We start from the raw sequence: 14,241 nt of genomic DNA, 5'->3' as shown, positions 1-14,241 counted from the left end.
ATGACTCCATTCCTTTTTGTGGTTGTAGGGGCTGCTGATTGGAGTACATTAAAACAAACCTGATCTCTTTAGGACATTCAGAAGCCAAGTTATAAGCCCACAAATGTGTAACTGGACTACTTCTTTAAATTGACACCAGATCCGGTGACCTTTGGGACATGGTTTGACCCCCTTAGGAAAGTGCTATCATCATGAAACGTTCAGATCACTTACAACTCAATAGATTCTACCTTCCTGTAACGTTTCAGCCTGATTGGACCTTGTTTTCACACAAATGAACCCAGAATGATGTGAAATTGTGTTTCGTGCAACATAATACTGGGTGCCATTTAAAAACCATAAGTGCTAATGACTCCATTCCTTTTTGTGGTTGTAGGGGCTGTTGATTGGAGTATACTAAAACAAATCTGATCTCTCTAGGACATTCAGAAGCCACGTTATAAGCCCACAAATGTGTAACTGGACTACTTTTTTAAATTGACACCAGATCGGGTGACCTTTGGGACATGGTTTGACCCCCTTAGGAAAGTGCTATCATCATGAAACGTTCAGATCACTTACAACTCAATAGATTCTACCTTCCTGTAAGGTTTCAGCCGGATTGGACCTTGTTTTCACACAAATGAACCCAGAATGATGTGAAATTGTGCTTCGTGCAACATAATTCTGGGTGCCATTTACAAACCATAAGTGCTAATGACTCCATTCCTTTTTGTGGTTGTAGGGGCTGTTAATTGGAGTACATTAAAACAAACCTGACCTCTCTAGGACATTCAGAAGCCAAGTTATAAGCCCACAAATGTGTAACTGGACTACTTCTTTAAATTGAAACCAGATCCGGTGACCTTTGGGACATGGTTTGACCCCCTTAGGAAAGTGCTATCATCATGAAACGTTCAGATCACTTACAACTCAATAGATTCTACCTTCCTGTAACGTTTCAGCCTGATTGGACCTTGTTTTCACACAAATGAACCCAGAATGATGTGAAATTGTGCTTCGTGCAACATAATTCTGGGTGCCATTTAAAAACCATAAGTGCTAATGACTCCATTCCTTTTTGTGGTTGTAGGGGCTGTTGATTGGAGTACACTAAAACAAACCTGATCCTCTAGGACATTCAGAAGCCAAGTTATAAGCCCACAAATGTGTAACTGGACTACTTCTTTAAATTGACACCAGATCCGGTGACCTTTGGGACATGGTTTGACCCCCTTAGGAAAGTGCTATCATCTTGAAACGTTCAGATCACTTACAACTCAGTAGATTCTACCTTCCTGTAACGTTTCAGCCTGATTGGACCTTGTTTTCACACAAATGAACCCAGAATGATGTGAAATTGTGCTTCGTGCAACATAATTCTGGGTGCCATTTACAAACCATAAGTGCTAATGACTCCATTCCCTTTTGTGGTTGTAGAGGCTGTTGATTGGAGTACATTACAACAAACCTGATCTCTCTAGGACATTCAGAAGCCAAGTTATAAGCCCACAAATGTGTAACTGGACTACTTCTTTAAAGTGACACCAGATCCGGTGAACTTTGGGACATGGTTTGACCCCCTTAGGAAAGTGCTATCATCATGAAACGTTCAGATCACTTACAACTCAATAGATTCTACCTTCCTGTAACGTTTCAGCCTGATTGGACCTTGTTTTCACACAAATGAACCCAGAATGATGTGAAATTGTGTTTCGTGCAACATAATACTGGGTGCCATTTAAAAACCATAAGTGCTAATGACTCCATTCCTTTTTGTGGTTGTAGGGGCTGTTGATTGGAGTATACTAAAACAAACCTGATCTCTCTAGGACATTCAGAAGCCACGTTATAAGCCCACAAATGTGTAACTGGACTACTTTTTTAAATTGACACCAGATCGGGTGACCTTTGGGACATGGTTTGACCCCCTTAGGAAAGTGCTATCATCATGAAACGTTCAGATCACTTACAACTCAATAGATTCTACCTTCCTGTAAGGTTTCAGCCGGATTGGACCTTGTTTTCACACAAATGAACCCAGAATGATGTGAAATTGTGCTTCGTGCAACATAATTCTGGGTGCCATTTACAAACCATAAGTGCTAATGACTCCATTCCTTTTTGTGGTTGTAGGGGCTGTTGATTGGAGTACATTAAAACAAACCTGACCTCTCTAGGACATTCAGAAGCCAAGTTATAAGCCCACAAATGTGTAACTGGACTACTTCTTTAAATTGACACCAGATCCGGTGACCTTTGGGACATGGTTTGACCCCCTTAGGAAAGTGCTATCATCATGAAACGTTCAGATCACTTACAACTCAATAGATTCTACCTTCCTGTAACGTTTCAGCCTGATTGGACCTTGTTTTCACACAAATGAACCCAGAATGATGTGAAATTGTGCTTCGTGCAACATAATTCTGGGTGCCATTTACAAACCATAAGTGCTAATGACTCCATTCCCTTTTGTGGTTGTAGAGGCTGTTGATTGGAGTACATTACAACAAACCTGATCTCTCTAGGACATTCAGAAGCCAAGTTATAAGCCCACAAATGTGTAACTGGACTACTTCTTTAAAGTGACACCAGATCCGGTGAACTTTGGGACATGGTTTGACCCCCTTAGGAAAGTGCTATCATCATGAAACGTTCAGATCAATTACAACTCAATAGATTCTACCTTCCTGTAACGTTTCAGCCTGATTGGACCTTGTTTTCACACAAATGAACCCAGAATGATGTGAAATTGTGCTTCGTGCAACATAATTCTGGGTGCCATTTAAAAACCATGAGTGTTAATGTCTCCATTCCTTTTTGTGGTTGTAGGGTCTGTTAATTGGAGTACACTAAAACAAACCTGATCGCTCTAGGACATTCAGAAGCCAAGTTATAAGTCCACAAATATGTAACTGGACTACTTCTTTAAATTGACACCAGATCCGGTGACCTTTGGGACATGGGTTGACCCCCTTAGGAAAGTGCTATCATCATGAAACGTTCAGATCACTTACAACTCAATAGATTCCACCTTCCTGTAACGTTTCAGCCTGATTGGACCTTGTTTTCACACAAATGGACCCAGAATGATGTGAAATAGTGCTTCGTGCAACATAATTCTGGGTGCCATTTACAAACCATAAGTGCTAATGACTCCATTCCTTTTTGTGGTTGTAGGGGCTGTTGATTGGAGTACACTCAAACAAACCTGATCTCTCTAGGACATTCAGAAGCCAAGTTATAAGCCCAAAAATGTGTAACTGGACTACTTTAAATTGACACCAGATCCTGTGACCTTTGGGACATGGTTTGACCCCCTTAGGAAAGTGCTATCATCATGAAACGTTCAGATCACTTACAACTCAATAGATTCTACCTTCCTGTAACTTTTCAGCCTGATTGGACCTTGTTTTCACACAAATGAACCCAGAATGATGTGAAATTGTGCTTCGTGCAACATAATTCTGGGTGCCATGTACAAACCATAAGTGCTAATGACTCCTTTCCTGTTTGTGGTTTTAGGGGCTTTTGATTGGAGTACACTAAAACAAACCTAACCTCTCTAGGACATTTAGAAGCCAAGTTATAAGCCCACAAAGGTGTAACTGGACTACATCTTTAAAGTGACACCAGGCCCGGTGACCTTTGGGACATGGTTTTACCCCCTATAGGAATGTGCGATCATCTTGAAACGTTCAGATCACTTACAACTCAATAGATTCTACCTTCTTGTAACGTTTCAGCCTGATTGGACCTTGTTTTCACACAAATGGACCCAGAATGATGTGAAATTGTGCTTCGTGCAACATTATTCTGGGTGCCATTTACAAACCATAAGTGCTAATGACTCCATTCCTTTTTGTGGTTGTAGGGGCTGTTGATTGGAGTACACTAAAACAAACCTGATCTCTCTAGGACATTCAGAAGCCAAGTTATAAGCCCACAAATGTGTAACTGGACTACTTCTTTAAAGTGACACCAGATCCGGTGAACTTTGGGACATGGTTTGACCCCCTTAGGAAAGTGCTATCATCATGAAACGTTCAGATCACTTACAACTCAATAGATTCTACCTTCCTGTAACGTTTCAGCCTGATTGGACCTTGTTTTCACACAAATGAACCCAGAATGATGTGAAATTGTGCTTCGTGCAACATAATTCTGGGTGCCATTTAAAAACCATAAGTGTTAATGGCTCCATTCCTTTTTGTGGTTGTAGGGGCTGTTGATTGGAGTACACTAAAACAAACCTGATCGCTCTAGGACATTCAGAAGCCAAGTTATAAGTCCACAAATATGTAACTGGGCTACTTCTTTAAATTGACACCAGATCCGGTGACCTTTGGGACATGGTTTGACCCCCTTAGGAAAGTGCTATCATCATGAAACATTCAGATCACTTACAACTCAATAGATTCTACCTTCCTGTAACGTTTCAGCCTGATTGGACCTTGTTTTCACACAAATGGACCCAGAATGATGTGAAATAGTGCTTCGTGCAACATAATTCTGGGTGCCATTTACAAACCATAAGTGCTAATGACTCCATTCCTTTTTGTGGTTGTAGGGGCTGTTGATTGGAGTACACTCAAACAAACCTGATCTCTCAAGGACATTCAGAAGCCAAGTTATAAGCCCACAAATGTGTAACTGGACTACTTTAAATTGACACCAGATCCTGTGACCTTTGGGACATGGTTTGACCCCCTTAGGAAAGTGCTATCATCATGAAACGTTCAGATAACTTACAACTCAATAGATTCTACCTTCCTGTAACGTTTCAGCCTGATTGGACCTTGTTTTCACACAAATGAACCCAGAATGATGTGAAATTGTGCTTCGTGCAACATAATTCTGGGTGCCATGTACAAACCATAAGTGCTAATGACTCCATTCCTGTTTGTGGTTTTAGGGGCTTTTGATTGGAGTACACTAAAAAAAACCTAACCTCACTTGGACATTTAGAAGCCAAGTTATAAGCCCACAAAGGTGTAACTGGACTACATCTTTAAAGTGACACCAGGCCCGGTGACCTTTGGGACATGGTTTTACCCCGTATAGGAATGCGCGATCATCTTGAAACGTTCAGATCACTTACAACTCAATAGATTCTACCTTCTTGTAGCGTTTCAGCCTGATTGGACCTTGTTTTCACACAAATGGACCCAGAATGATGTGAAATTGTGCTTCGTGCAACATAATTCTGGGTGCCATTTACAAACCATAAGTGCTAATGACTCCATTCCTTTTTGTGGTTGTAGGGGCTGTTGATTGGAGTACACTAAAACAAACCTGATCTCTCTAGGACATTCAGAAGCCAAGTTATAAGCCCACAAATGTGTAACTGGACTACTTTAAATTGACACCAGATCCTGTGACCTTTGGGACATGGTTTGACCCCCTTAGGAAAGTGCTATCATCATTAAACGTTCAGATAACTTACAACTCAATAGATTCTACCTTCCTGTAACGTTTCAGCCTGATTGGACCTTAATTTAACACAAATGAACCCAGAATGATGTGAAATTGTGCTTCGTGCAACATAATTCTGGGTGCCATTTACAAACCATAAGTGCTAATGACTCCATTGCTTTTTGTGGTTGTAGGGGCTGTTGATTGGAGTACACTAAAACAAACCTAACCTCTCTAGGACATTCAGAAGCCAAGTTATAAGCCCACAAATGTGTAACTGGACTACTTCTTTAAATTGACACCAGATCCGGTGACCTTTGGGACATGGTTTGACCCCCTTAGGAAAGTGCTATCATCATGAAACGTTCAGATCAATTACAACTCAATAGATTCTACCTTCCTGTAACATTTCAGCCTGACTGGACCTTGTTTTCACACAAATGGACCCAGAATGAAGTGAAATTGTGCTTCCTGCAACATAATTCTGGGTGCCATTTACAAACCATAAGTGCTAATGACTCCATTCCTTTTTGTGGTTGAAGGGGCTGTTGATTGGAGTACACTAAAACAAACCTAACCTCTCTAGGACATTCAGAAGCCAAGTTATAAGCCCACAAAGGTGTAACTGGACTACTTCTTTCAAGTGACACCAGGCCCGGTGACCTTTGGGACATGGTTTTACCCCCTATAGGAATGTGCGATCATCTTGAAACGTTCAGATCACTTACAACTCAATAGATTCTACCTTCTTGTAGCATTTCAGCCTGATTGGACCTTGTTTTCACACAAATGAACCCAGAATGATGTGAAATTGTGCTTCGTGCAACATAATTCTGGGTGCCATTTAAAAACCATAAGGGCTAATGACTCCATTCCTTTTTGTGGTTGTAGGAGCTGTTCATTGGAGTACACTAAAACAAACCTGATCTCTCTAGGACATTCAGAAGCCAAGTTATAAGCCCACAAATGTGTAACTGGACTACTTTAAATTGACACCAGATCCGGTGACCTTTGGGACATGGTTTGACCCCCTTAGGAAAGTGCTATCATCATGAAACGTTCAGATCACTTACAACTCAGTAGATTCTACCTTCCTGTAACGTTTCAGCCTGATTGGACCTTGTTGTCACACAAATGAACCCAGAATGATGTGAAATTGTGCTTCATGCAACATAATTCTGGGTGCCATTTAAAAACCATAATTGCTAATGACTCCATTCCTTTTTGTGGTTGTAGGGGCTGTTGATTGGAGTACCCTAAAACAAACCTGATCTCTCTAGGACATTCAGAAGCCAAGTTATAAGGCCACAAATGTGTAACTGGACTACTTCTTTAAATTGACACCAGATCCGGTGACCTTTGGGACATGGTTTGACCCCCTTAGGAAAGTGCTATCATCATGAAACGTTCAGATCACTTACAACTCAATAGATTCTACCTTCCTCTAACGTTTCAGCCTGATTGGACCTTGTTTTCACACAAATGAACCCAGAATGATGTGAAATTGTGCTTCGTGCAACATAATTCTGGGTGCCATTTACAAACCATAAGTGCTAATGACTCCATTCCTTTTTGTGGTTGTAGGGGCTGTTGATTGGAGTATACTAAAACAAACCTGATCTCTCTAGGACATTCAGAAGCCACGTTATAAGCCCACAAATGTGTAACTGGACTACTTCTTTAAATTGACACCAGATCGGGTGACCTTTGGGACATGGTTTGACCCCCTTAGGAAAGTGCTATCATCATGAAACGTTCAGATCACTTACAACTCAATAGATTCTACCTTCCTGTAAGGTTTCAGCCTGATTGGACCTTGTTTTCACACAAATGAACCCAGAATGATGTAAAATTGTGCTTCGTGCAACATAATTCTGGGTGCCATTTACAAACCATAAGTGCTAATGACTCCATTCCTTTTTGTGGTTGTAGGGGCCGTTGATTGGAGTACATTAAAACAAACCTGATCTCTCTAGGACATTCAGAAGCCAAGTTATAAGCCCACAAATGTGTAACTGGACTACTTCTTTAAATTGACACCAGATCCGGTGACCTTTGGGACATGGTTTGACCCCCTTAGGAAAGTGCTATCATCATGAAACGTTCAGATCACTTACAACTCAATAGATTTTACCTTCCTGTAACATTTCAGCCTGACTGGACCTTGATTTCACACAAATGGACCCAGAATGATGTGAAATTGTGCTTCGTGCAACATAATTCTGGGTGCCATTTACAAACCATAACTGCTAATGACTCCATTCCTTTTTGTGGTTGTAGGGGCTGTTGATTGGAGTACATTAAAACAAACCTGATCTCTCTAGGACATTCAGAAGCCAAGTTATAAGCCCACAAAGGTGTAACTGGACTACTTATTTAAAGTGACACGAGGCCCGTTGACCTTTGGGATATGGTTTGACCCCCTTAGGAAAGTGCTATCATCATGAAACGTTCAGATCACTTACAACTCAATAGATTGTACCTTCTTGTAGCGTTTCAGCCTGATTGGACCTTTTTTTCACACAAATGAACCCAGAATGATGTGAAATTGTGCTTCGTGCAACATAATTCTGGGTGCCATTTACAAACCATAAGTGCTAATGACTCCATTCCTTTTTGTGGTTGTAGGGGCTGTTGATTGGAGTACATTAAAACAAACCTGATCTCTCTAGGACATTCAGAAGCCAAGTTATAAGCCCACAAATGTGTAACTGGACTACTTCTTTAAATAGACACCAGATCCGGTGACCTTTGGGACATGGTTTGACCCCCTTAGGAAAGTGTTATCATGATGAAACGTTCAGATCACTTACAACTCAATAGATTCTACCTTCCTGTAACGTTTCAGCCTGATTGGACCTTGTTTTCACACAAATGAACCCAGAATGATGTGAAATTGTGCTTTGTGCAACATAATTCTGGGTGCCATTTAAAAACCATAAGTGCTAATGACTCCATTCCATTTAGTGGTAATGGGGGCTGCTAATTGGAGTACTCTAAAACAAACCTGACCTCTCTAGGATATTCAGAAGCCAAGTTATAAGCCCACAAAGGTGTAACTGGACTACTTCTTTAAAGTGACACCAGGCCCGGTGACCTTTGGGACATGGCTTTACCCCCTATAGGAATGTGGGATCATCTTGAAACGTTCAGATCACTTACAACTCAATAGATTCTACCTTCTTGTAGCGTTTCAGCCTGATTGGACCTTGTTTTCACACAAATGGACCCAGAATGATGTGAAATTGTGCTTCGTGCAACATATTTCTGGGTGCCATTTACAAACCTTAAGTGCTAATGACTCCATTCCTTTTTGTGGTTGTAGGGGCTGTTGATTGGAGTACACTAAAACAAACCTAACCCCTCTAGGACATTCAGAAGCCAAGTTATAAGCCCACAAAGGTGTAACTGGACTACTTCTTTAAAGTGACACCAGGCCCGGTGACCTTTGAGACATGGTTTGACCCCCTTAGGAAAGTGCTATCATCATGAAACGTTCAGATCACTTACAACTCAATAGATTCTACCTTCCTGTAACGTTTCAGCCTGATTGGACCTTGTTTTCACACAAATGAACCCAGAATGATGTGAAATTGTGCTTCGTGCAACATAATTCTGGGTGCCATTTACAAACCATAAGTGCTAATGACTCCATTCCTTTTTGTGGTTGTAGGAGCTGTTGATTGGAGAACACTAAAACAAACCTAACCTCTCTAGGACATTCAGAAGCCAAGTTATAAGCCCACAAAGGTGTAACTGGACTGCTTCTTCAAAGTGACACCAGGCCCTGTGACCTTTGGGACATGGTTTGACCCCCTTAGGAAAGTGCTATCATCATGAAACGTTCAAATCACTTACAACTCAATAGATTCTACCTTCTTGTAGCGTTTCAGCCTGACTGGACCTTGTTTTCACACAAATTTACCCAGAATGATGTGAAATTGTGCTTCGTGCAACATAATTCTGGGTGCCATTTACAAACCATAAGTGCTAATGACTCCATTCCTTTTTGTGGTTGTAGGGCCTGTTGATTGGAGTACACTAAAACAAACCTGATCTCTCTAGGACATTCAGAAGCCAAGTTATAAGCCCACAAAGGTGTAACTGGACTACTTCTTTAAATTGACACCAGATCCGGTGACCTTTGGGACATGGTTTGACCCCCTTAGGAAAGTGCTATCATCCTGAAACGTTCAGATCACTTACAACTCAATAGATTCTACCTAACTGTAACGTTTCAGCCTGATTGGACCTTGTTTTCACACAAATGGACCCAGAATGATGTGAAATTGTGCTTCGTGCAACATAATTCTGGGTGCCCTTTACAAACCTTAAGTGCTAATGACTCAATTTCTTTTTGTGGTTGTAGGGGCTGTTGATTGGAATACATTAAAACAAACCTGATCCCTCTTGGACATTCAGAAGCCAAGTTATAAGCCCACAAATGTGTAACTGGACTACTTCTTTAAATTGACACCAGATCCGGTGACCTTTGGGACATGGTTTGACCCCCTTAGGAAAGTGCTATCTTCATGAAACGTTCAGATCACTTACAACTCAATAGATTTTACCTTCCTGTAACGTTTCAGCCTGATTGGACCTTGTTTTCACACAAATGAACCCAGAATGATGTGAAATTGTGCTTTGTGCAACATAATTCTGGGTGCCATTTAAAAACCGTAAGTGCTAATGACTCCATTCCTTTTAGTGGTAATGGGGGCTGTTAATTGGAGTACTCTAAAACAAACCTGATCTCTCTAGGACATTCAGAAGCCAAGTTATAAGCCCACAAAGGTGTGACTGGACTACTTCTTTAAAGTGACACCAGGCCCGGTGACCTTTGGTACATGGTTTTACCCCCTATAGGAATGTGCGATCATCATGAAACGTTCAGATCACTTACAACTCAATAGATTCTACCTTCTTGTAACGTTTCAGCCTGATTGGACCTTGTTTTCACACAAATGAACCCAGAATGATGTGAAATTGTGCTTCGTGCAACATAATTCTGGGTGCCATTTAAAAACCATAAGTGCTAATGACTCCATTCCTTTTAGTGGTAATGGGGGCTATTGATTGGAGTACTCTAAAACAAACCTGACCTCTCTAGGATATTCAGAAGCCAAGTTATAAGCCCACTAAGGTGTAACTGGACTACTTCTTTTGTGACACCAGGCCCGGTGACCTTTGGGACATGGTTTGACCCCCTATAGGAATGTGCGATCATCATGAAACGTTCAGATCACTTACAACTCAATAGATTCTACCTTCTTGTAACGTTTCAGCCTGATTGGACCTTGTTTTCACACAAATGGACCCAGAATGATGTGAAATTGTGCTTCGTGCAACATAATTCTGGGTGCCATTTACAAACCATAAGTGCTAATGACTCCATTCCTTTTTGTGGTTGTAGGGGCCGTTGATTGGAGTACATTAAAACAAACCTGATCTCTCTAGGACATTCAGAAGCCAAGTTATAAGCCCACAAATGTGTAACTGGACTACTTCTTTAAATTGACACCAGATCCGGTGACCTTTGGGACATGGTTTGACCCCCTTAGGAAAGTGCTATCATCATGAAACGTTCAGATCACTTACAACTCAATAGATTTTACCTTCCTGTAACATTTCAGCCTGACTGGACCTTGATTTCACACAAATGGACCCAGAATGATGTGAAATTGTGCTTCGTGCAACATAATTCTGGGTGCCATTTACAAATCATAAGTGCTAATGACTCCATTCCTTTTTGTGGTTGTAGGGGCTGTTGATTGGAGTACATTAAAACAAACCTGATCTCTCTAGGACATTCAGAAGCCAAGTTATAAGCCCACAAATGTGTAACTGGACTACTTCTTTAATTTGACACCAGATCCGGTGACCTTTGGGACATGGTTTGACCCCCTTAGGAAAGTGCTATCATCATGAAACGTTCAGATCACTTACAACTCAATAGATTCTACCTTCCTGTAACGTTTCAGCCTGATTGGACCTTGTTTTCACACAAATGAACCCAGAATGATGTGAAATTGTGTTTCGTGCAACATAATTCTGGGTGCCATTTAAAAACCATAAGTGCTAATGACTCCATTCCTTTTTGTGGTTGTAGGGGCTGTTGATTGGAGTACACTAAAACAAACCTAACCTCTCTAGGACATTCAGAAGCCAAGTTATAAGCCCACAAATGTGTAACTGGACTACTTCTTTAAATTGACACCAGATCCGGTGACCTTTGGGACATGGTTTGACCCCCTTAGGAAAGTGCTATCAGCATGAAACGTTCAGATCAATTACAACTCAATAGATTCTACCTTCCTGTAACATTTCAGCCTGACTGGACCTTGTTTTCACACAAATGAACCCAGAATGAAGTGAAATTGTGCTTCCTGCAACATAATTCTGGGTGCCATTTACAAACCATAAGTGCTAATGACTCCATTCCTTTTTGTGGTTGAAGGGGCTGTTGTTTGGAGTACACTAAAACAAACCTAACCTCTCTAGGACATTCAGAAGCCAAGTTATAAGCCCACAAAGGTGTAACTGGACTACTTCTTTCAAGTGACACCAGGCCCGGTGACCTTTGGGACATGGTTTTACCCCATATAGGAATGTGCGATCATCTTGAAACGTTCAGATCACTTACAACTCAATAGATTCTACCTTCTTGTAGCATTTCAGCCTGATTGGACCTTGTTTTCACACAAATGAACCCAGAATGATGTGAAATTGTGCTTCGTGCAACATAATTCTGGGTGCCATTTAAAAACCATAAGGGCTAATGACTCCATTCCTTTTTGTGGTTGTAGGAGCTGTTCATTGGAGTACACTAAAACAAACCTGATCTCTCTAGGACATTCAGAAGCCAAGTTATAAGCCCACAAATGTGTAACTGGACTACTTTAAATTGACACCAGATCCGGTGACCTTTGGGACATGGTTTGACCCCCTTAGGAAAGTGCTATCATCATGAAACGTTCAGATCACTTACAACTCAGTAGATTCTACCTTCCTGTAACGTTTCAGCCTGATTGGACCTTGTTTTCACACAAATGAACCCAGAATGATGTGAAATTGTGCTTCATGCAACATAATTCTGGGTGCCATTTAAAAACCATAATTGCTAATGACTCCATTCCTTTTTGTGGTTGTAGGGGCTGTTGATTGGAGTACCCTAAAACAACCCTGATCTCTCTAGGACATTCAGAAGGCAAGTTATAAGGCCACAAATGTGTAACTGGACTACTTCTTTAAATTGACACCAGATCCGGTGACCTTTGGGACATGGTTTGACCCCCTTAGGAAAGTGCTATCATCATGAAACGTTCAGATCACTTACAACTCAATAGATTCTACCTTCCTCTAACGTTTCAGCCTGATTGGACCTTGTTTTCACACAAATGAACCCAGAATGATGTGAAATTGTGCTTCGTGCAACATAATTCTGGGTGCCATTTACAAACCATAAGTGCTAATGACTCCATTCCTTTTTGTGGTTGTAGGGGCTGTTGATTGGAGTATACTAAAACAAACCTGATCTCTCTAGGACATTCAGAAGCCACGTTATAAGCCCACAAATGTGTAACTGGACTACTTCTTTAAATTGACACCAGATCAGGTGACCTTTGGGACATGGTTTGACCCCCTTAGGAAAGTGCTATCATCATGAAACGTTCAGATCACTTACAACTCAATAGATTCTACCTTCCTGTAAGGTTTCAGCCTGATTGGACCTTGTTTTCACACAAATGAACCCAGAATGATGTAAAATTGTGCTTCGTGCAACATAATTCTGGGTGCCATTTAAAAACCGTAAGTGCTAATGACTCCATTCCGTTTAGTGGTAATGGGGGCTGTTAATTGGAGTACTCTAAAACAAACCTGATCTCTCTAGGACATTCAGAAGCCAAGTTATAAGCCCACAAAGGTGTAACTGGACTACTTCTTTAAAGTGACACCAGGCCCGGTGACCTTTGGTACATGGTTTTACCCCCTATAGGAATGTGCGATCATCATGAAACGTTCAGATCACTTACAACTCAATAGATTCTACCTTCTTGTAACGTTTCAGCCTGATTGGACCTTGTTTTCACACAAATGAACCCAGAATGATGTGAAATTGTGCTTCGTGCAACATAATTCTGGGTGCCATTTAAAAACCATAAGTGCTAATGACTCCATTCCTTTTAGTGGTAATGGGGGCTATTGATTGGAGTACTCTAAAACAAACCTGACCTCTCTAGGATATTCAGAAGCCAAGTTATAAGCCCACTAAGGTGTAACTGGACTACTTCTTTTGTGACACCAGGCCCGGTGACCTTTGGGACATGGTTTGACCCCCTATAGGAATGTGCGATCATCATGAAACGTTCAGATCACTTACAACTCAATAGATTCTACCTTCTTGTAACGTTTCAGCCTGATTGGACCTTGTTTTCACACAAATGGACCCAGAATGATGTGAAATTGTGCTTCGTGCAACATAATTCTGGGTGCCATTTACAAACCATAAGTGCTAATGACTCCATTCCTTTTTGTGGTTGTAGGGGCCGTTGATTGGAGTACATTAAAACAAACCTGATCTCTCTAGGACATTCAGAAGCCAAGTTATAAGCCCACAAATGTGTAACTGGACTACTTCTTTAAATTGACACCAGATCCGGTGACCTTTGGGACATGGTTTGACCCCCTTAGGAAAGTGCTATCATCATGAAACGTTCAGATCACTTACAACTCAATAGATTTTACCTTCCTGTAACATTTCAGCCTGACTGGACCTTGATTTCACACAAATGGACCCAGAATGATGTGAAATTGTGCTTCGTGCAACATAATTCTGGGTGCCATTTA

This window comes from Nothobranchius furzeri, chromosome 4, assembly GCF_043380555.1.
Source record: "Nothobranchius furzeri strain GRZ-AD chromosome 4, NfurGRZ-RIMD1, whole genome shotgun sequence".
NCBI classification, from domain to species: domain Eukaryota; kingdom Metazoa; phylum Chordata; class Actinopteri; order Cyprinodontiformes; family Nothobranchiidae; genus Nothobranchius; species Nothobranchius furzeri.
The sequence above is the reverse complement of the archived record's forward strand: the minus strand, read 5'-3'. Positions refer to the sequence as shown.